This window comes from Onychomys torridus, chromosome 2 (genome assembly GCF_903995425.1).
Source record: "Onychomys torridus chromosome 2, mOncTor1.1, whole genome shotgun sequence".
Taxonomy (NCBI): Eukaryota; Metazoa; Chordata; class Mammalia; order Rodentia; family Cricetidae; genus Onychomys; species Onychomys torridus.
The window spans coordinates 80100223-80123656 of record NC_050444.1 but is presented as its reverse complement, the minus strand read 5'-3'; the positions used below and the strand labels follow the sequence as shown (position 1 = coordinate 80123656).

The following is a 23434-nucleotide window of genomic DNA, read 5'->3' as shown; positions in this document are numbered from 1 at the left end:
AGCCATGGAAATATGGGAAATATACAGTCTAGATCCTGTATGTTATTGTGTTGTCTTTAAATTTTTTGATTGTTAATGAAGGAACCACAATTGCTAATAACACATTGGATTATGAAAGCTGCTGGATTAAACCAAACTATATATTTTTTAAATGTCTTGACTTCAAAATGGAAGTCAAAAGTTACTTTGGGAAAGAAGTTATGCTTTTATTCCCACAGGAAATGAGAGGCTGTGGATTCATTCCAGGTTGATATGGATCAGATTTGATTAGAAAAGATCACCTGAAAATCCTGACTACAGACATAAATAAACCTAGAAAAACTACAAAACACATAATGTATATTTTACCTACTCAAACATAGAACAAACAGCTTTGGCTGACTTGTGTACAATGTACAGTCTATACTTGTATTAATACAGATATGTATGTTATCTTTAAAAGTGTATTTTCAGAGCAAGGTGATCAGACACCAATAAAAATGGATGGCCCAGGTGATCCAGCATCCAAAACAGCTTCAAGGCTGTTGGCTGAGATGATCCAGCCTCACAGAATACTCTAGCCAAGACTTAATAATTATCCTGATTTTCCCAACATTCCCCCAGAGATGACAACACCCCCAGACAACAGGAAGCAATCTAGGGGGGGAAAAAGCCCTCATTCCCAAAACATGGGTTATTGATGCTTGTCATTGTTCAGGGGAGGTTGGTTACAAGTTATGGGTCATAGTCAAAAAAAAACAAACAAAAAAACAACTCAACTCAACTCAAAGATCTCTTTCTAAAGGAAAAAAACGATATATAATACAAGAATGATCAGGAAAAAAGTAGATTATTGGATCTACTTTAACCCAAAACAACTATTAATCTCAAAATATTTTACATTGAATGGATTTTGGTTTACTGATACAAATTTAAAGTTTATTTTGTTATAGTGTATGTATGTTTCTACTCTTGTTTGGGGTATTGTGTCTATGCAGCCCATTTAAAAATGTATAAATAAGAAATACAGTTAGTAGTCATCTATAATAATCAAATTTATAGTCATGTTAGGTATGTTTTCAATGTCATACACAGATATATTTAGATAGATAGTCTTTAAACAGTTGAAAGACATACAGAATATGGCATTTAATATGTTTAATAACTTAAGGCTTTTTATGACAATGAGACATATCTGCTCCTGGCAGCACCAACTACTTCAGAGAAGATGATGAGCATTAAGGAAACTCCACATGGAGTTTGCTTTCTTTGTAGCAAAAGTTAGCCAATGGACAAGAAACTGCCCTTGCCTCAAATGCTGACAGTATACTGTCCAAACTGGACCAGCAAGATGCAAAACAGGCGATTGCCAACTTTTCCAAGACAAGGTAGGACAGTCCTTCAAAATTCCCTGTTACACAAAAATGTCTATCATATATACTAGGCCTGTAGGCCAAAGTTGGATGCCCCAATGTTAAGAACTCTAGGTGACTATCCAGGCAGTCAGATGTCCCTGTCATTAGGTAACATTTCACCCTTCTGGGGTCTTTGTTAGAGTTGAAGACTAGATAGTCATAGTTAAAGTTTTCCTTAGTTATGATAAAAAGTAAATTAGGTATAAAACTTTAGACTCAGAAAGATAGATAACAGTATTTTCTCCAATTTTGCCAAATACAAGTACTTGGGAGGCAGAGGCAGAGGCAGATCTCTGTGAGTTCAAGGCCAGCCTGTTCTACAGAGCGAGTTCCAGGATAGGCTCTAAAGCTACAGAGAAACCCTGCCTCGAAAAAAAAAAACCAAAAAACAAACAAAAAAAAAAATTTTTTTTTTTTTAAGCTAACTGGCTGGTAGCTTGGCAGGAGGTATAGGTGGAACAGCAAGACGCAGGATGCCGGGAGGAAGAAGGGTAGTCTTAGGAGTTGCGAGACACTCGGAGAGAAGCAAGATGAATGTGCCATGTTGAAAGAAGGTACCTATACGTGGCAGAAGGTATGTTGTAGCTTGAGTTTTCCCGGTCCTGCCTGGCCCATGGTCAGGCCAAATCTCTCTCACCTGCCAGTCCCACAGTTGCTCAGACTCAACCAAGTAAACACACAGAGACTTATATTGCTTACAAACTATATGGTGGCAGCTGGCAGTGTCTCCTGACTCAGCCTTCCTGTTCCCAGAATTCTCTTCTCTGCTTGTCCCGCCTATACTTCCTGCCTGGCTACTGGCCAATCAGCATTTTATTTATACAGAGCAATATCCACAGCAGTATGTAAGAAATATGAGTTAGTTTGTAATTTGTAAGTCACTGAATGATTATTTGGGAGTGGCTACAGAGACAGAGAAACTCCTCCTACATAGTAAACAGATACGGACTGGGGGAAATGTCTCAGTTGGTAAAGTACTTAATTGCCTTGCATTGCACAAGGACCTGAATTTGAGCTCCAGAACCCACATTTAAACAACAAACAAAAAAACTGGGAGGAGGTAGGTGGATCTCTGAGTTTGGGGCCAGCCTAGTCTACATGGTGAGACCCTGTTTCAAAAAATGAAGGAAGTAATAAAATAAAAAATGCTGAGCATGGTAATGTGCTCTTGTGATCCTATCACAGCACAGACATAAACAGGCAGATGCAACCTTGGGTCTTGTCTTTTTGTTGTTGTTATTGTTTGTTGGTTGTTTTAATTTGTTTTCTTTTGGGCTTTGTTTTTCAAAAAAGAGATTCTCTGTGTAGTCCTGGCTGTCCTAGAACTCACTCAGGAGATCAGGCTCATCTAGGACTCAGAGATTTGCCTGCCTCTGCCTCTTAAGTGCTGGGTGGGATTCAAGGTTTTCGCCACCAGCGCAAAGCTGCTTGGGTCTTATCTCAGTCAGTGTCCTGCTGCTGTGGAGACACAGTGACCAAGGCAGCTCTCAGGAAGAAAGCAAGCCCCAGGTAGTGTTTTGCTAGTCCAAAGTCCCCAAGACTTCTATATCCCTCCAACAAATAGCATGGACAGGCCCATCACAGCGATACCAACCTCTGTCTTAGTCAGTGTTCTATTGCTGTGGAGACACCATGACCAGGTCCCTAACAGGGGCTTCTTGTCGTTTCAGAATTTTTGCTTATTAACATCATGATGGGGAGTGTGACAGTATGCAAATAAACATGGTGCTGGAGAAGTAGCTCAGAGTTCTACATCCAGATCTGCCAGCAGCAAAAGAGAGATAGAGACTGGACTTGACATGAGCTTTTGAAACCTCAAAGCCCCGCCTGTGACACACCTCCTCCAACAAGGCCACACCTATATGAGCTTATGGGGCCACTGTTACACAAACCGCCAAAGGTCTGGCTGGCAGACAGTCTAATCTACATGTAGGCAGTGAGCGACCCTTTCTCAAAACAAGAAAAAGAGGTGGATGGTGCCTGAGGAATGACACCATGAGCTACTCTCTGATTCCCTCACACGCACACACACACACACACACACACACACACACACACACACACACACACACACACACAGAGTATAGATTTTGAATGCTTAGCAACAAAAAGATGACCTTAAAAAAGGAAATCAATAGGGTAAATTTATAAAATACTATGACTTTTTTTAGGCAGGACTCCTTATGCAGCTCCAAAGTTGGCCTCCAGTTAGAGATCCTCTTGCCTCACGTCACTGTCCCAGGTGCTGGCATTATAGGCATGTGCCACCACACCTAGCTTTAAACCTAATTTTCTTTTCTTTTCTTTTCTTTTCTTTTCTTTTTGAGCTGGGGATCGAACCCAGGGCCACTGAGCTAAATCCCCAACCCAAACCTAATTTTCAACAGGAAAACGAATTCCTTAAAGAAAGTTAGAGGTTTCCTATCAATGTATACATCCTAAAGAAGTGTATATAGAAAACACACTGCATGGTAAGACTTTTGACTGCCAGAAAGAACAGAGCCAATTGGCTAAAAAGCAACTGAAGTAGGATATATACAAACCAAACATTCATATATCAAATATGTTCACAAGTACAGTATATTCATAGGCAGACTGCTATTTATAAGACTACACATCTTTCCCGGACTATGTTCAAGAGGGAAAATGCTCCCAAGACTAAGCCATCAGATGATGCTTATCTTTCAAGGGCTGTTCTGCAGAAAGCATAGAGATACCTCCCATTAACATTTCACGGGGATCTTGTCAAAGCCTGTGCAAATAAGACTTGGGGAAATGAGTAAATTTAATGGACTTGTCAGTAGGGCTGATCGATCCTTTCTGGAACTGGTGACAGAAAACAGGACTAAAGATACAAAACTTCAAAGGTAAGGAACTTATGACAATTATCCAGGGAAAGAAAAAGATAATCTTAAATGTTTCTGTTTGCTAATCTAGATCTCCAAATGCAAATAAAGGTACAACTGCTTTTACTTAAACTCACTGTGAAAACACGTTCACAAAAAAGTTAAAAAGGCAAACTTTTCCCACAACGTTAATTTTTGGTATTGGAAAAAATCCACTAATTAGCTTCTAATTTTCCGAAAATCTGGATAAAGTGAATTTCTAAACCTAAACTGCCATGAAAACATTAACAAACCTGTCATTGCAAAAGACTTAGACTCCCTACAGTAAATATGCCTTGGTTTATCACCATAAGTTAGATAAATTAGATAAACTAGAAAAACTGATCACCTAGGTGGGTCAAAGGGGGGTGCTGTGTGAGAGTGTCAGAATGCTAATGTTAAAAGATGGGGAACAAGAAATTTTAAATGAAATTGCCTCTACGAACAACCAGTCAAGCTGCTCAGTCTTCCCAGCTATCACAAAACTGTCAAGTTTACCACACTAGTTTTGCTGCTTTCCAGATCTGAGAGAAACAACGGGGCAGGATCTATCCATCATGGTGGAGAGAGGGGAGTGGAGCAGAGCATCACAGAAGGCAGGAAGCAGAGAGAAGGAACACAGGAAGAGGTCAGGGCAAGAAAACACACACACACACACACACACACACACACACACACACACACACACACAGTGATTTACTGCTTCCAGTTGGCCTCACCCTAGAAAATTCCCAGAACTTCAAAACAGCACCATTAGCTGAGAAACAAACACTAAACATATCGGCCTAAGGGAGCTACTTCATGCTCCAGCGATAACACCCTGGGAAGAAAGCTGTGAGCTAGAGTCAATCAACCAAAGAGGACGGAGTGAGACAAGGCAGAGACAGACACCCAAGAAAGACCAGCTTCAGAGAATATCATACAAGAGGCTAAATGAAAGGCTCTTTATTTCCCTTTGTATTCAAACATGATATACAATCAGAAAAGAACAGAAATAGTAAGTAAATATCTTGCTACTACTTCAAAACTTTTTACAACAGAGCCTATAACCAGAAATGGAACATTCATTGCATTTAAGGAACCCCTATGTTTTTCCTTTCTTTTTCCACTTCCCCTAGGTAGACAAACAGACACACAGAGACACATACACACACACACACACGCACACACACACACACACCACACATGCACACACACACACACACGCGCGCCTCTGACCTAGGACTCTGGCTGCCGTCTTAGGGCAGTATTCTCCTCAATGGCTACGCATTGATGAAGCTGCCGTAGCAGTAAGGTTTGCTAATACCCAGTTGACCAAAGGAGACCACTAGGGAAGGAGACAAAGGTATCAATACCAGATGTGATTTATTTGGGTATATCGATGTAGCAGTCCAGCTGGTAGTGTCTACCATATACTGTATTGATGGTCATCGTGAAGAGTTCCGTTTGGGATATTATAATCAGTGCCACAAACATTCATTCTAGTACATTTACTTTGGTGGTAATGTATCTCCAAGTGGGACTGCTGAACCATAAGGCATGCATGTGTTTAGTGTAAGTAGATACTGCCAAACAGATTTCCAATTTACATTCCCATACTAATGTAGAATTCCCACAGCAATGCAGAATTTCAGCTGCTGTATGTTCTCACAACACTTACTAATTTTCATTCTAATGAGTGCACTTCACTTTCATTTTGAGTGGCCCTATTTTAAAATACTTCACAAAAGGAATAAAGGAGAGAAATCTTGAACCATGAAACCAGGACAACTCCCCATCCCTAGCACAGCAAGCTCCTCCTAAAATATAGACATAACCATCTTGTTTAAATATAAACATGAAAAAGGGACCAAGCTATCCTGTGGCGGCACCGCAAAGACAATGAACAAGAACCGAATAAGGAAGCCTACAGAGGTAGACCACAGACTGGCACAGAGCAGATGCGCTGTGGCCCAGGGCTTCAATGTCTGCACGGCTAACCCCTGGGAAGTAGGAGGCATTGTTCAAGCCATCTTTGGCTATATAGCGAGTTCAAGAACAGCCTGGGATACACAAGACCAGAAAGACACACAAGAAAGAAGAGCAAAGCTGGAGTAGGGAGCGGAGAGACAGGAAATGAAAAGCTAAGAACTTACACTGGATAGCTGACAGAAAGATGCACAAAGAAAATGACAGAGGTCAGGACAGACTAGGAAAGAAGGGACGCTAGGTCTATATATATGTCATGTGATACACACACACACACACACACACACACACACACACACACACACACAAGGTGTGTGGCAAGGTGATACAGTGGGTAGTAAGAGCTAAGTTCAATCCCACAGTGAGAGGAGAGGGCCTACCCCAGAAGGCTGTCCTCTGACCTTGACATGTGAAGGGAAACTTCACACATAAATTAAGTGTAGGCTTTTTATAAGTAAGCAAATATGAAGACTGTGATTTAAAAAATATATATAACTGGCCAGGTATAATGGCGTACTCTCTTCAATCACTGCCCAGGTAGATCTGTGAGTTAGAGACCAGCCCGGTATAAATAGCAAGTTCCAGGCTAGCTTTGGCTGCATAATGACACCCTGCTTAGAAAAAAATAAAACAAAACAAAAAACCCACAAAAAAAGTTAAAAGGTATATGCATAAAAGTTAAGCAAGGATTATCTAGCATATATATCATAGGAACCCTTAAAATGAAATATATTCAATAGTAGAAGTTATAATAGATTAAAATATTTGGGCCAATATAGTAAAATATAGTATATCTGGGAAAATTAACAAAGAACAGGTAATAATACTCTGGCATATTCCAGTAAAAATATTGCCTTTTCAGGATGGAAAAAAAATGTCTTTTGAGGATTAAGCAGAGAGACAGAGGTGCCTGTAAGAAAATCCAAACTGGACATAAAATTCTGTGGTACACTGCCCACGTGGTACATATGAGGCACTGGGCTCAACCCCCAGTCCTCATTCAATAGTCCAGTTAACCAGAATACAATGGAGTTAAGATTCTGTAAACTGTGATTTGTGAGCAACTGCAATTCATAACTGGTTTTACCAATTAAATTTCTCTCAATAGAGCAGAAATCATGCTAGTTCGTTTACATATTCCCATAGCTGCTTTAGCAATGTGGTGGCTCAGTTAATAACTATAACACAGAATTATGACCTATAAAACCAAAAGCAAGAAATATTTTTCACGAGTCATTTTTATACTGATCAACTTCTAACTACCAAATGATTCCAGAGATGTTATTATAAAGGGTTGTGTTATACATGAAAAATACAAATACAGTGTGTGCATGCACACTAAAATGAAACCCAGAGCCTTGTATGTGTTAAGTACATGTTGTACCGCTGAGCTACACCTCCTGTCCCTGTGTTAATCATAGACTTAAGACCAATTGCAAAAGTTAGAGGACAGTGTATCTGTATGGGATGATTGGACAGAATGGAGAAAATCTTGGAAACTACTGATGAATCTAGAGACTTGATTATAAACAGAAGCTAGGACTGAGGATAAGGAGTCACCCCAAAAATTCCTGTTTAAATTAGAGGACCATGCATTAGTACCAATAGACCATCAAAAGAAACATGTCCTCAGAAATCACGAAAACAGAACAGCTTTTGCACTTCCAATGAATGTGGTCACACTTAAAAGTCTCTAATATTCCAGAATTTTCTAATTTAAACCACTAGAAATAACAAATATAAAAAGTATAAACAAGCCAGGCGGTGGTGGCGCATGCCTGTAATCCCAGCACTCGGGAGGCAAAGGCAGGTGGATCTCTGTGAGTTCGAGGCCAGCCTGGTCTACAAAACGAGTTCCAGGACAGGCTCCAAAGCTACAGAGAAACCCTGTCTTGAAAAACCAAAAAAAAAAAAAAAAAAAAAAAAAAAGAATCTTAACTCCATTCTGGTGTGTGTGTGTGTGTGTGTGTGTGTGTGTGTGTGTGTGTGTACATATATATAACAAAGCCTGAGGCAGGCAGACAGATTCCTGGAGCACAAAGCCACTGCCCGCCAGCCAAACGGAATCAATAAGCTCCAGGTTCATCCAGAAAGCCTGTTTCAAAAACTAAGGATAAGATGGAGAGTAACAGACAATATCAATCTCTGGCCTCCACAGATGGACATGTGCAAGCACACCCACATGTCCATGTGCACCTGCATGCACACATTCACATATCACAGATACGTACACATGGACAGAAACACAAGCACACCCATTCCTTTAAAAAGGCTGGAGAGACAGTTCAGTGGCTAGAGCACTGGCTGCTCTTATAGAAGATTAGGATTCAATTCCTAGCACTCACATGAAGGCTCACAACTGCCTTTAACCCCAGTTTCAGGAATCCAGCTATCTGGCTAGCCTCCACAAGCATTGTACACACATGGTGGATATCATGCAGGCACACACACATACACATAAAATAAAAATAAGTATTTAAAAAACAGTAAACCTGTGGGAAATATGAAAAAGCAAAGACATAAAAGATGAAGCCACTAGAAATCATGAAACAGAATGAAGTAAATATGTAATCAGGGCTCCAAATGGGTAGACATACAGGCTGTGCTTCGGGCTAAAGTGTATCCTCAGATCCATCTCTCAAGTCCTAAATGCCAGTACCTCAGAATGGAACTTATCTCAGAAGCTAAGGCCTTCAAAAGAAGTAATTAAGGTAAAATGAAGTCATATTGGTACTCTAATCCATATAATCCTTTTCAGAATGACTGATGTCTTTACAAAATAAGATTAGGACACAGACAGGCAGAGGAAAACCAATCCAAGGGACCCTCAGAAGACGACCACACAGAAAACTCCTAAGCCTGAAGAATTATCAGAACGTCACTCACAGTGTGATGCTGTTAGGGAAGCTGTGGAGAGAAAGGCCATGTCCCATCCACACAATTCACAAACATCCTTCACTGTGACTTAGACATATCAAGTCCTACAATAGAAAAGAGGATTTCTGATAGGTGATAATTATGCTTTAAATGACGCGACAACAGAAACCCATAACGGTGTTTGTAAGGAAAACTGAAGGGACACAGTATTTGCAATCAGAAAAAGAATAAAGGATTCAAGTCACGCCAGCTTTGAGAAAAGCCAAGAACAGGAGAACCTAGCCAAGACGTGTTTTATGCCTGAAATGAACTAATAGGCAAGTGAATAATTCAAAAACAACATGGTTAGCAAGGAAGAGGGATGGAGACAACTTTGGATCATTCTCTGTGATTACAAACAGGTACATGTATTTTCTTTTCCTTTTTTTTTTTTTTTTTGGTTTTTCAACTTCTCTGTGTAGTCCTGGCTGTCACAGAACTCCCTTTGTAGACCAGGCTGGCCTTGAACTCACAGCAATCCAACTGCCTGTGTCTCGTAAGTACTGGGATTAAAGGCTGTGCCACCACCACCAGGCCATGTATTTTCTTTTAATGTTTAAGCTAACAAAAGAATCCTTGATGATTCACATATCAAAAAAAAAAAAAATTTTTCAGGCATAAAGTGAAGACATTTGCAATGGTTTTAGTTTGAGTTCTGGTTCTCTGTAAGTTTCTTCTTGTCTCCTCTTTACCGACCAGCACTGTGCATTGCTTTTTGTCCTTATCTAGAGCCACAGAAGACAGAGTTTCAGAGGAGAGTACAAAGAGAGAGGAAAGCTGGTCTCTAACTTGCAGTTCTGGGTCAAAGTTCAGACAGATCAGAAGGGAAAGCAACTAGACTATAAATACAGCAGTTTATCATAAGATTTTTTTTTTTTTTTGTATTTTTTAGAAGTTTTTCAGCTGGGTGTGATGGTGCACACCTTTAATCCCAGCACTTGGGAGGCAGAGGCAGGTATATCTCTGTGAGTTGGAGGCCAGCCTGGTCTACAAAGCAAGTTCCAGGACAGCCAGGGATACATAGAAAAACCCTCTCTCAAAAAGAACAAAAAAGAAGTTTCTCAAACACTTCTATGTTTTTTAAAGTTCTATTTCATGTGAAGATCCATAATTGTTTTGAAATATACATGTTACTTCCTTCTAGGTATAAAAATATTGCTGATGCCCTACACCTCGCCCCTGTGCTCTCTACATGATTTGCAAGTGTGATAACACATTTCTGAAATACATCTCCTTTGTCACTAAGGCTACCAGTATGAAACAGTGAAAGATCTCCCCACCTGCTTCAAGCGTAATACTTTGCAAAACAAATGAACATTGCTGGGGAACTTACGTTTCTCCAGAAAAGCCTATTAAAACATTGTTGACGCTGGACACAAAATAAAATCCCCAAATCTGCATTTTCAGTACTTTTGCTTTCTTGACCTTTATTTGAATTTGAGACTAAGCTTTACCAAACAACAGAATTTACACAGTCACTAGCCAACCACAGTCCTCATTATGGAATCTGTGCAGTGCATTTGTTCCCTAGGAAACCGACCAGAGCACACACAGAGTGCAATTTCAGACTAGCAAAAGAATTCTTCAATCATGGTGATAAATAAAGTCCATACATAGGTCAGCTGATCTGGGGGAAACTTAAGAAGTGTCAGAAGAGCTAAGCTCCAATGGAAACTTTCCTAAAGGGAAAAGAAAAAGAAAAGAAACCCGTGGGGTGTCTTTGGGTAACTATGTAGATCCCTTAAGTAAATATTATGAGCAGGTTTCTTTATAAACACAAACTGTCATAAAATAAACTGTTCAAAATAAATGGCTTCTCTCCAATCTTCAGCTTCTCTGTTTTTGACAGTATTTAAGAGGGAAAGCTTCTTTAGAGCCAGCCCCATACATCTGGTACCAGGATATTAATCCAAGAATGAATCCTTCATCTCAGCAAGCAGCATGGGCCTGCACTCTTAGTGCGAGATGACAAACTGCAATGAGCAGTTTCTAGCACACCTCACACTCGGGCTTGCTTCCACCCCCACCCCCACCTCACCCCCACAGGCCACAGGGGACTCACAGGGGTGGGCGGGGACGATGCCACAGGACCAAAAGTCACAGGTCTGTAAAGAGCAAGGTTGCTAATGCCCAGATTTCTATTTTATTATGCTAGAACTGTACACAAGGAAGAACTGGAAAAGCCTGTAGACTTTCAAGTCTCCCAGATTTAACTGAAGACAGCTTAGTGTTGCTTAGGAAAACAAAAATACAGTTAGATGTCAGCTTCATTTTAGAGGCCAATTTACACAAATTCCTATTTTCTGCAAGGAGCATTTATTTGTCATAAGGTTTAAAGAAAAAAGAATCAGGACAAAAATTAATTTATTTGCCCTCTTAAACAGCAACTGACCAAAAGGAAAATGAGTTAAAAGTATGTAAGCCTCTCTGGAATGCTTCTGATTACACCATTATTAGTTACACAGAAAGAAAAGTAGTAACGTTTATACACCAGTGGAAAACAAACGAAAAGGCAAGGTATTATCTCTCAGCCAGCGCAGAAAAAACACTATAGTGCTGATCCCAGAAAACTCCGGGCACAACCACTACTCTGCCAAAGCATTCCCAACACAGACTCACTGTTAATTCCCCCGTTTACACAGAGATGCTTTGTTAAGTCTTATCACTACCACTGACAATCGAATAAATACACAAACAAGCGATTCAGTTACTTAGTCTGCAACTCTGATGATGTTCCAGAACCCCCTGTTCATGATAAGGCCAGACCTAACTGGAGACGTCTCTTTAAGCTATTCATAAGGTTTAGGCCAGAGTGGACCAGACCCACACGCTAAATTCTGTGTCTTTGTGTAGTTTAAATTCATTTACCTAATCTAGACCGGAAATAACAGCAGGAGATAATAAAACCTGATCAATTATGGCAGGTGAAGCTGCTTTTAGATATTAAGTGTGCATAAATGTATAGTCCAATAACATAAAAATTCAGAATGCAGCACAGACAATCTAATGTAACTGGGGCAAGAATCTAGGGTAAATTTTTCTCCCACAAAAATCACTATTTTAAGCATATTAAACTATGATAAAAATAGTGTACTTGAATAAAAGTGCATTGAATTGTAATTTTTTCTTTAATTTTTAAAAAAATTAATGGAAATTTAAGTAGTTTCCCCACCATAATATTTTTTCCTTCCAATTTAGTTTTTTTAAGGACTCTTCCACTTTCTCCAAATAGCTGTATCTACCATTGTTTAGTGATCCTCCAATCTATTTAAAACAAACAAACAAACAAAAACCTCCCAGGTAACAGTCAAACTTTCGTAAGTCATTATGAATTCTCACACAGTAGACAAAAAAAAAAAAAAATTCTAAAAGTGAGGAACAAAAAGATTAACATAAGAACATAACCCTGTACCTTCATAGAAACATTAGTCTGTGAAATGAATTTTATGAATGCTCACTGACCTTCATTTATTATTTGACTATCTATGAACACATAGCAACTGTTCACGAAGTTAGCAAGCTAATCAATTAAGAAAATTCAGAACTACTACTACCTTACACCTTTCGAAACACCATATCCAACAACCTAATCCTTGGTTTGTATGCATGGAATACATAAAGAAATACAGGTAGGAAAATCACTTTTAACATCACGGTCTCATATGATGTGAAAAGTCTCCTCTCTTAAAACGGAAAACAAAGGTTTTAGCCTGCATGGAAAGACCTATCATTGGGTCTCATGCAAGCCCTACTGTAAAAGCTGTCACTACCGGACATTGATTGTAGTTAACTATCTAACAGGTAGACTATTCTATTGGTGCCAAACCTAACGACCATGAGAAAAAACTTTACTCCAAAACTTCAAAACCAAAATAAATACAATTGTTTAAAAAAAAAAATCAGCCGTGCTCGATCTCCCCCATTTAAACCACTATCTGACCTTTAAATATTAAAATCAAACACAGCCGTAAGAAAACCACATTTTGTTTGTTTGTTTTGATCTGGTCAACCCAACCTCCTCTCCCCAGGACACGCACTAGCTTTCTAGATCTATTTGATAACAAACACAAATCACTGTGCGCAGCCTCAGACTGGGGGGAGCCTTGGGGAGAAAGCCCTCCTCCGTTAGAAACAATAAATAAGGGAGCGAAGCGCCGCACGTTCCTTCACACACCCCGCACGCACCTCCCGGAGCCTCCCGACAACCAAGCCAGCCCGGCAGAGCCCCGAAGCACCTCGGGACTCTGCAAGTAGCACGGCAAACCGTCCCTCCTCCTTCCCGCCCTCCTGCCCGGCTCGAGGATGCTGGCGCAGGGACAGTCCCCTCCGAGGCGCCGCGGGCCGCGAACCCGCGGGCGCCGGGCTCTGCGCCCGCAGACCCTTCCGCCCCTAGCGCCCTCCCGCCTCGCCGGCCCCAGCAGACAAAAGGAAGGTTCGGCGGGTCACGGCGCGGCCGCCCACACACAAAGAGGCCCCGCGCCCGCCCGCTCCCCAGCCCCGCGCGGGCTCTCACCCACCTGCAGGTGTCTGTGCGTCTGTCCATAGGAACGCGGGCGCTGGGGCCTGCGGGAGCCGGGCGGCCCGGGCTGGACGGGGCGGGACGGCGGGGCGGAGGGCGGCAGCACCGCGGCCGGAGGCCCAGGCGCCGGAGCCAGTGGAGCGGGAAGGGCGCCCCGCGGGCTGCGCGGCGGGTGACGGCGGCGGTGCGGTGGGGGCGCGGGCGCCAGCCTGGCTCGGCCACCGGCGCGCGCCGCTCCGTGCGCCCGGGGCTCCGCGCGCCCGGCTTGGAGCGCGGGGGCGGGGCCGCGCGGGGCGGGGCCGGAGAGGGGCGGGGCGGGGGCTCGGACCCGGGCTTCAGCCGGCACCGGAAGCGCTCGGCGGGCGGCGGGACCTACAGGAAGTGTGTAGCGACGCCCGCGGAAGGCGCTCGACCCGCGGCACTCGCTGCCCTACGGGGGCGAGGGCCAGCCTCCCGCCGCGGACACGCGCAGCACTGAGCCCGCCGAGCTCGGCCCCCGCCGCTCCGACAGGTACGGAACCCGCCGTCTCTGTGACTTTCCACGCGCGTCCGTTGTCCCCGCCTCCGCGCACTTCAGCCGAAACACTCGCAGTAAGCGGAGCCTGCTCGCTCTCAGATGCGTGCCCGGGGGCCTGCGACCCACAGTGTACTCACTCCGTAGTGTCCTAACGCCCCACCGTGTCACACACACCTGTAAACCCGACTTCTTAGAAAGAAAAAAAAAAAAAAAGGATGTTGCACGGTGTTAAAGATTCTATTCTACAAGGCTAAATAATGTAACTTCAAGATTATGAAGAGTTGTTAAAATGTGGCAAACCAGAGCCAAGTTATCTTGGGCTTTTGTAGTCCCTTTGGAAGCCATTTATTGCCCACCCATGTGTCAAACATTATACCCTTGTGCCTAAGGACAACCTTTAAAGTGTTTTCACAGAGGCTGCAGAGACAACTCTGGTTAAAAGCACTGGCTACTCTGCCAGAACACCAGGTTCCCAGCACCCACACAGAGGCTCACAACAATTTGTAACTCCAGTTCTAGGGGCTCGGATGCCTTCTCTAGCCCCTGCAGACACTGACTGAAATGGTGCACACGCGTACATGCAGGCAAAACGACCCTAAATAATAATAGTAAAACATAAAATGAAATGCATTGTTCGCTGACTACCAGCTTCCACTAAACCTCAAGTTACACATCTCATCAGCATACAGAAAACCACTTTGCTGTAATCCACCTACCTGGTCTACAGAGCGAGAGCCAGGACAGACACCAAAACTACACAGAGAAACCCTGTCTCAAAAAATAGATAAAAATAAAAAAATAAAAACCCTTTTTATAGCACTTACCAGATGCTCAGGTTTGTGCCAAGCACTCAGTAGGCTGTTAATTTAGTACTAGGATCCTAAAAATCTGGGGCTACTAACATTACTGTATTATGGAAAAAGTGTTAACATTTTTCATTGTTTTTATGTGTATGGATGTTTTGCGTGCATGTACGTCTCTGTACCATGTGTGTACCTGGTGCCCTTAGAGGCCAGTAGAAGGTGTCAAATACCCTGGAACTGGAGTTAGAGATGTTTATGAACTTCCATATAAGTGATGAGAATCAACCCAGGTCCCCTGGAACAGCAGCTAGTGACCCTAACCACTGAGCTATCTCTCCAGCTCTGCATTTTCAGGTATGTACTGAGGAGTGATTTTGCAGTTCACTAGATGATTATGGTTTTAGTTTTCAGAAACTGAGGCTCATAGAAACAAGAAATCTTAAGTACCTGATTTCTTGTAGAATCTAAGATTTATTCAAAGCAGTCTCGCTCCAGAGTCCATGTTCTTTTTTTTTTTTTCCCTGCCACCCCTCCACCAGACAGGGTTTCTCTGTGTAGCTCTGGAAGTCTTGGAACTCACTCTGTAGCCCAGACTGGCCTTGAACTCAGAGATCCACCTGCCTCTGCCTCCTGAGTGCTGGGATTAAAGGCGTGTGCCACCACCGCCTGGCTCCCATCCTCTTTCAAAATGTTTGCTTATTATTATTATTATTATTATTATTATTATTATTATTACTACTATTACTATTAGACAGAATCTCATGTAGCCCATATGACTTCTGCAATCGAGTTTGAAGTGAAACCACTGAAACCCCCCATGGGTAGAAAGAAAGGTTTATTGGGACTCAAACTGCCAAGGCTGAAGGCAGAGTCCATGTTTTTAACTCCCTCTTCTTCTCACAACACTGAGCAATTTCCAAAACATTTATAATGCTAGGAAGTCATATTTAGAACATAAATGACTAGCCTTAGGTACTACCCACATCTTGGCCTCACACCGCCTATGGTGGGAAATCTCAGTCACTCCTACCTCTGAGGTAAGTGAGAGACTATGACAGAGATTGTAAACACAGGACCCAGGGCCATCCCAGACCTGTCAGGTAACTTACATTGCCACATCAGTCAGTTCTCTCCTACATGGCAGCTTCCGCCAGTCCCTCACAATCATGAGCTGTTTAAGGCTGATATTCTTTTATTTAAGTATTTTATGTCTGTGTACTACATGCAGGATGGCCCACTAAGGTCATAAAAGGGCATTGGAACTGGAGTTAGAGACCATTGTGAACTGCCATCAAACATGGGTCCTCTGGAAAAACAGCAAGCACTCTTAACAGCTGAGCCAACTCTTTAGCCCCTTAGGCTGATATTCTTACCCCTATTTATTATCAAGACTCTGGTCTGAGCTAAATAAAAACATTTTTTTTTAATTCTTTTTTACCACTGAGCTCAATCCCCAACCCCATAAAAACATTTATAAATGCTTTGAGTCAGTGAAATCTACTCAAAGCAAAGCAAAACTTCTCACATAATTATAGAATAATTTTTTTGTACACTGTGAAGATTTGTCACTTAGGTTGATTTAATAAAAAGCGGGGGAGGGTGAATAGCCAATAGCTAGGCAGAATTTTTGGGAGAGACAGGACGCTGGGAAGAAGAAAGGTGGAGACAGAAAGTCACCAGACAGACGGAAAAGAAACAGCGTGGGCAATACAAAGTAAAGGTAATAAAGCCATAAGACAAAAAGTAAATTGATAAAAATAGGTTAATTTAAGTTGGAAGAGCTGGTTAGTAACATTTGTAAGCTAAGCTTTAATTGGCCAAGCTTTAATAATTAATAAAACATCTCTATGTGGTTATTGGGAGCTGGTAGGCGGGACAGAAAAATCTGCCTTACAAATGGTGTGTTACAATACAGCACAGACACATGTCCACATGGAAAGCTTATTTTGGGGATAGGGGTGAGGGAATGGAGGGAAGGAGAAAGGGGAAAGAGGGGGGAGGTGCACCTTGTGGGAATAGGAGAGAGGGAGGGAAGGAGGAGGAGTTTTCTCTTAAAGTGGGCTTTACATAAGATGACATCAGGACACTGGGAGGCCGGGGCATTGTCTGCTTATTTCCAGGATTCCAAGGAGTGAGTCTGAATGCTCACATGGTGACCAATGTGGGGCCACATATAACTACATAAGACCTGAGAAAACTTTGTAAAAAGGTTCTAAACAACCAAACAAAGGAGTCAAATGCAGCTTCCTAGTCTCATGTCTTATGCTGGCTGCAGTGCTGGAGGCACCAGGATGCATGAGCTAAGCCTCATGGCGGGTTTAAGGTTTTGCTCATGCAGACAAAAAAGGTTACTGATACGCAGTAAAACAAATTCAGATGGGGGAAAACTCTAAACAGGCCACAGTGTGTTTAACATTGTGCATAGGCTTAAGGGGAAAAAAAGGGTATAGAATAGCTGCTGAGAAACATTGAATTATAGAAACTGTTGAATTAAACCAATCTATATATTTTTTAGATGTCTTAACTTAAAATTGGAAGTCAATAAATATGTTGTATTGAAAAGAGGTTATGGTTTTGTTTCTATAGAAAACAAAAGGTTATGGATTAATTCAAAGTTAAAGAGGGTCAGGTTTGATCAGGGGACACTCCCTGAAAATCCTGGCTATAGACATTAAAAACAAAGCAAAACAAAACCTAAAACAACTACAAGACAGGTAATGTATATTTTGCCTGCTCAAACATAAAATAAAAAATCATCTTTAACTGATTTATACACACTGCATTTCATTCTTGTGTTAATGCAAATATATATGTTACTTTTGAAAATGTGTGTGTTTTCAGAACAAGGGGGCCAGACACCAATGAAAATAGGTGACCCAGGTGGTCGGGCATCTCAGAGTGCCCCTGTTGCCGTTTCCTCAAAGTTTGGCATCCAGAACAGCTTTAAGGCTGCTGGCTAAGATGGTCCAGCCCCACAGACTGTTCTAGCCAGGACTGCAGATAAGCCTTGGACTTTCCCTTCGCACAGAGACTGGACAGCAAGTGAACAGCTAGCTCTCCCAGGACTTGAATATTACCCCAATTTCTCAGGGTCCCTAGAGATGCCGTCACCCCCCTCCACGCCAGACAACAGGATGCAACTTAGAAAACACGATGCCTACATTCCCAAGAGGTGGGATGGGAGTTTTTTGGTCATTGAATGGGTTATGGATATTTGTCATCATTTGGGGGGTGGGGGTGGCTACAAGTATTTATTGAAAATGGTAAGGAAAACCGTTGAAGAAAGGAGAATAGATTCAGGGATCTCATTCTGAAAAGAAAAAGGGGGTATAGAAATAATAGGATAAGGGGCTGGGGATTTAGCTCAGTGGTACAGCACTTGCCTAGCAAGCACAGGGCCCTGGGTTCAGTCCTCAGCTCTGGGGAAAAAAGAAAGAAAGAAAGAATAGGATAAAAGGGTAGATTATTGAGTTGAATCTACTTTTAAACTAAAAAAGCAACTACTAGTCTTAAACATTTTACATTGGTATGGATTTTTTATATACAAATTTAAGGTTATTTTGTTATATATGTTCCTACTCTTGTTTAGGTATTTCTGTATATTAATACAAATTTCAGGTTATTTTTGTTAGAACATCCTGTACCTGCATTGCTTTGGAAAGGAGCTCTCCTTTTGCGTTCTGCTGGTGTTTGCAGCGGCTGCTCTTTAGCACGTGGTTCCTCCCGGTCCACTCGCATCTTCTCTTTTTCCTTGGCATGCTGGTCAGTCTCCATCGGCTCCTCATTTTCCTCGGACTTGTGCACTTCTACTAAGGACACCCTGGACATACTGAAAATGCCATGGACGTTTACCCGAACCTGGACTTTCACGTTTGAGCTGGAGCCCTCAGACTGTGGAGTGACTTTCTGAACTGAAAACTGAGTGATAGCTGGATCTGGATAGGGCAAATCCTGAGGAGATACAGTAGGCCTCAAGAGTGAAAGGTTCCTTTCTCCAAGTCTCACCTTTTATTTGCCCTGTCCAGACTGATCAGAATGCCAAGGAAAAAGAGAAGATTCAAGAGGACCAGGAGGAACCACATGCTACAGAGCAGCAGCCGCAAACACCAGCAGACCTACATTTCTACTCTTGTTTAAGGTATTTTACATTCATTGTACAGTCATTTAACAATGTAATATAAATTTCTAGTCCTTGAAAGTTACTATTACAAACTATTTAGGATAATAAGGAAATACAGGTTAGTAGTTAGTCACCTATCACAACCAAACTTGTAGTTACTATGTTTTCATGGTCAAACAGAGATATATTTGAGATAGACAGGTGGTCTTCAAAAACTTCAGAGACCCTCAGAATATGGTATTTAAGATGTTTCAATAATATAAGGTCTTTATGACAATGAGACATGTCTGCTCCTAGGAGCACCAATCCACTTCAGAGACAATAAAGGGCATCAAAGAACCTCCATAGGGAGTATGCGTTCTTTGTGGTAAAAGCTAGCCACTAGGCAAAGAAACTGCCCTTGCCTCAGCTGCTGACAGAATGCTGTCCAAATTGTACAAGCAGGACACAAAGGAAAGTGTCTGCCAAACATTGCAAAGACAAGGTAGGACAGTCCTTCAAAATTCCTGCTTCACAGAAAAATCTATCAGATATCCTAGGCCTGTAGGCTGAAGATGGATGCTCCAACATCTAAGAGGAACCTTGGATGACTGTCCAGACAGCCAGATGTGTCTGTCCTTTATTTTAGTTTTGGAAGTTGCTTGCTCTGCACTTCCTGTTTACTTAGGTAGTATATATCCTTCTGGGAGAGGAAGCATCATGGGTAGTACAGAGTAAAGGTAATAAAGCCATGAGACAAAAGGTAGATTGATAAAAATGGTTAGTTTAAGTTGTAAGATCTAGTTAGTAACAAGTGTAAGCCATTTTCTGAGCTTTTATAATTAATAAGGAGTCTCCATATCTTTGTTCATTTGGGAGCTGACAGGCAGGCAAAAAAAAAAAAATCCACTACACATAGTTAATTGCTACATCTTCCTAAGATGTGCTTCTGTGGAGAAAAATGGAACCCTTAGGCATTACTGATGTAATAAGGTGCAGCCACTATGCAAAACAAAATGGTAGATTCTCAAAAGATGAAAAATTAAATTATATGACCTAGTAATCTCACATCTAGGCATGCGTCCAAAAGACAAAGTCTTAAAGAGGTATCAGATCACATTATCCCAAGATGTGGAAGCAACCCACATGCACATTGAGAGATAATAAAGAAAATACAAATATTATTCAGCCTTTAAAAAAAATCTGGTCCCATGCTACAACATGAATGAACCTATTCTAAATGAAATAAGCCTATTACAAATGGACAGGTACCAAATGATTCCATGTTTGTGAGATAGCAGCTGTCACTGAAATCATGGGGGGAAAGGCAAAATAGGAATTAATAGAGCCTACTAGTGGGCATATCCAACATTGAAACTGCAACATGACACCACCTACAAAGTCCATGCTCAAGAACTTCACAATTGAGTATCGTTTTAAAAGGCATTATGAATGAGTTCCAGGATACCTAGGGCTACCCAAAGAAACCTTGTCTTGACAAAAAAAAAAAAAAAAAGAAAAGAAAGTATTAAAAACAAAATCTTATAATGGGCCCTCAAGCTGGTGAAGATGTTTACCTACAAGCTTGACCCACACCGTGGAGGAATGCATCCTGTTCTTGCAAGTTGTCCTCTGACCCACATGCACACCCACACACAGACATACACAAAATACATATTAAAAATGTAAATCTCAGGGCTAGAGAGGGTGTAGCATTGAAGAGTTCTTCCTATTCTTCCAGAACACCCGAGTTCAGTTCCCAGCACACACATCCTATTGCTCACAGCACCTATTAACTCCAAAACTCCAACTCCAAAGGATCCAACACACTTTTCTGGACTCCATGGGCACCCAAACACACTGAAACATATACACTGATGCACACACACAAATAAGAAATAAAAATCCTTAATAAAATAATAAATCTCATACTGTTTTAAGTAAATTTGCCATTTTGTTGGGCTGCATTCACAGCTTTCACAGATTAGGTAACTCTGCCAAGAGTGGCATGAAGATTTAAATATAATTAGATGGTGGTGGCAGACACATTTAATTCCAGCACTCAGGAGGCATAGGCAGGCAAATCTCAATGGGTTTGAGGCCAGCGTGGTCTACTGAGGGAGTTCCAGGACAGCCAGGGCTATATAAAGAAACCTTGTCTCACACTAAAGTAAGTAAATAAATAAATAATAAACAAATAAAAATATAAAATAAAGATTTAAATATAGTTAACACCAGCAGTATATACTAAAAGTTATTAGGAAACTAAATTTTATATTCTACTTTTGCCACAATTAACTATATGTTTGTTTGCCCCAGGGAACTTGTGGATTCCTTACCTGCAAAACAAGGGGCAAGAAGCCAAGCAATAAAGTGGAAAGAAACTGCTACAGAAAAACATTCTAAAAGGTGTCTTCAGTGTCTCATGGTGCTTGTGCCGGATAGTTTTATGTCGACTTCACACAAGCTGGGGTTGCTACAAGCTGCAGGAAAACATATGGAATTCAGCTACTATCGCAGAAGCTAGTGCTTGGAAAAGTCAAGGACTTCTCCAAAGGTCAAGCCATGGCTGAAGGAGTCTTGGTGATATTTTAGCTTTTGTGTATATATTAGCTGGTTCCTAAAATGATTTTCTTGCATGCTTCCAAGAACTCCTAACAGTATATTTGTCTAAAATGCCTATCAAGCATCCAGGGCCCTACAAAACAACTCCTGTCTCCTAGGTCAGGCGGATAGCTTTATTTCTTGTGCAATTTAGGGTGAGACCCTTTCTGATACAGCCTTACTAATAAACCCGTAACTTCTTACCTAACCACTTCTAGGAATGTAGACTGAGCACATAGATCCTAGAGGAACGAGATGGAAAATGAGGAAGAGCCAGATGGGGAAGAACAAGATGAGGAAGAACAAGATAGAAACAAGGAGATGAGAGAGGAGCTAAGATGGGAAAGAACTAGATGGATGAGAACCTAGATGGGGCAGAACTAAGAGGAGAGAATTAAAATAGAGCTCAGAGGGGACAGCAAATAAATGCAGAGAGAAGTCAGGCAAGAAAGGAGCTATGCACGAGAGCAGAATAGAAGCTGTAGAGAGAGAACCGACTCAGAATAATAAATTGTATGAACTAAGGGGTTTCATGTACATAGATTCATTTCTTTTCATCAAAGATTAATTATCAGCTGGTTGTAGATTCTTCCCAGACTGGGAAGGGACTGTCAAGGAGTTGGTCCCCCATAGTCCTCGATATCTGGTCATCTGAGAGGAGGGACCTCAATTAAGAAAATGCCTCTAGCCAGGTGGTGGTGACACACACCTTTAATCACAGCACCTGAGAGGCAAAGGCAGGTGGATCTCTGGGAGTTCTTGAGGTCAGCCTGGTCTACAGAGCTAGTTCTAGGACAGCCAAGGCTCCACAAAGAAACCCTGTCTCAAAAAGCAAACACAAAACAAAGAAAATGCCTCCATAAGATTAGGTTGTAGGCAGGCCTATTGTTGGAGGTTTTTGCTCTTTGCTTTTTTCGGGGGGAGGGGCTGCCATCCAGCTCCCAAATAAATCACATATGGAGGCTTATTATTACTTATGAATGCCCAGCCTTAGCTTGGCTTAGTTTCTTGCCAGCTTTCCTTAATTTATCCTAACTACCTTTTGCCTCTGGGTTTTTCCCATTCTCTAACTTCTGTAAATCTTACTCTTACTCTGTGGCTGAACCCTGGAGTCCTCATTCTCTGGCTCCTAGCTCTCCCTTCTCCAGATTCCTCCCTGTATGTATTCTCTCTGCCTACCAGCCCCACCTATCCTTTCTCCTGCCTTGCTATTGGCCAGTTCTTTATTAGACCATCGGGTGTTCTAGACAGACACAGTAACACAGCTTCACAGAGCTAAACAAAAGTAACACACCTTAAAATGATACTTTATTACACATGCCTGTAAAGCATTTTGTCAATTAGTAATTGGTCAGGGAGTGCCCAGCACATTGTAGGTGGTGCCATCCTTGGGCTGGTGGTTCTTAGTTCTATAAGAAAGCAGGCAGAGAAAGCCATTGGGATTAATCCAGTAAGCAGTTTCTCCTCCATGGCCTCTGGATTAGCTCCTGCCTCCAGGTTCCTGTATGAGTTTTGGTCCTGTTTGAGTTCATGCCCTGACTTCTTCAATGATGAACTGTGATGTGGAACTATAAACCAAATAAACCCTTTCCTCCCCAACTTGCTTTGGTCATGGTGTTCATCACAGTACTAGTGACCCTGACTAAGACAGTGCTGGGAAGAATTTCCAAATAGGAGTGTGGACCTGGTTATACACCAGTGTCTCAACTGAGACTGATCATGAATCAAA

The 23434-nt window shown here is 41.8% G+C and overlaps 1 protein-coding gene and 1 long non-coding RNA gene across 5 annotated transcripts in view; one reads left to right on the top strand and one right to left on the bottom strand.

Moving 5' to 3' along the window:
- Positions 1–13965, bottom strand: part of Kiaa1958 (KIAA1958 ortholog) — a 166322-nt gene extending 152357 nt beyond the window's left edge. For 2 of the 4 annotated variants that reach the window (XM_036178017.1, XM_036178016.1), the window contains exon 1: positions 13681–13739. The gene's annotated coding sequence lies outside the window, so the exon portion shown is untranslated. Of the gene's footprint in view, positions 1–13680 lie in introns of all 4 variants that reach the window. The other 2 variants (XM_036178015.1, XM_036178014.1) reach the window with 2 other exon arrangements.
- A 68-nt stretch (positions 13966–14033) lies between these two features.
- Positions 14034–21647, top strand: LOC118578347. The gene is made up of 3 exons (XR_004944248.1): positions 14034–14193; positions 19028–19140; positions 21421–21647. It is a non-coding gene; the product is annotated as an uncharacterized LOC118578347 (long non-coding RNA).
- Positions 21648–23434: the final 1787 nt, after the last annotated feature.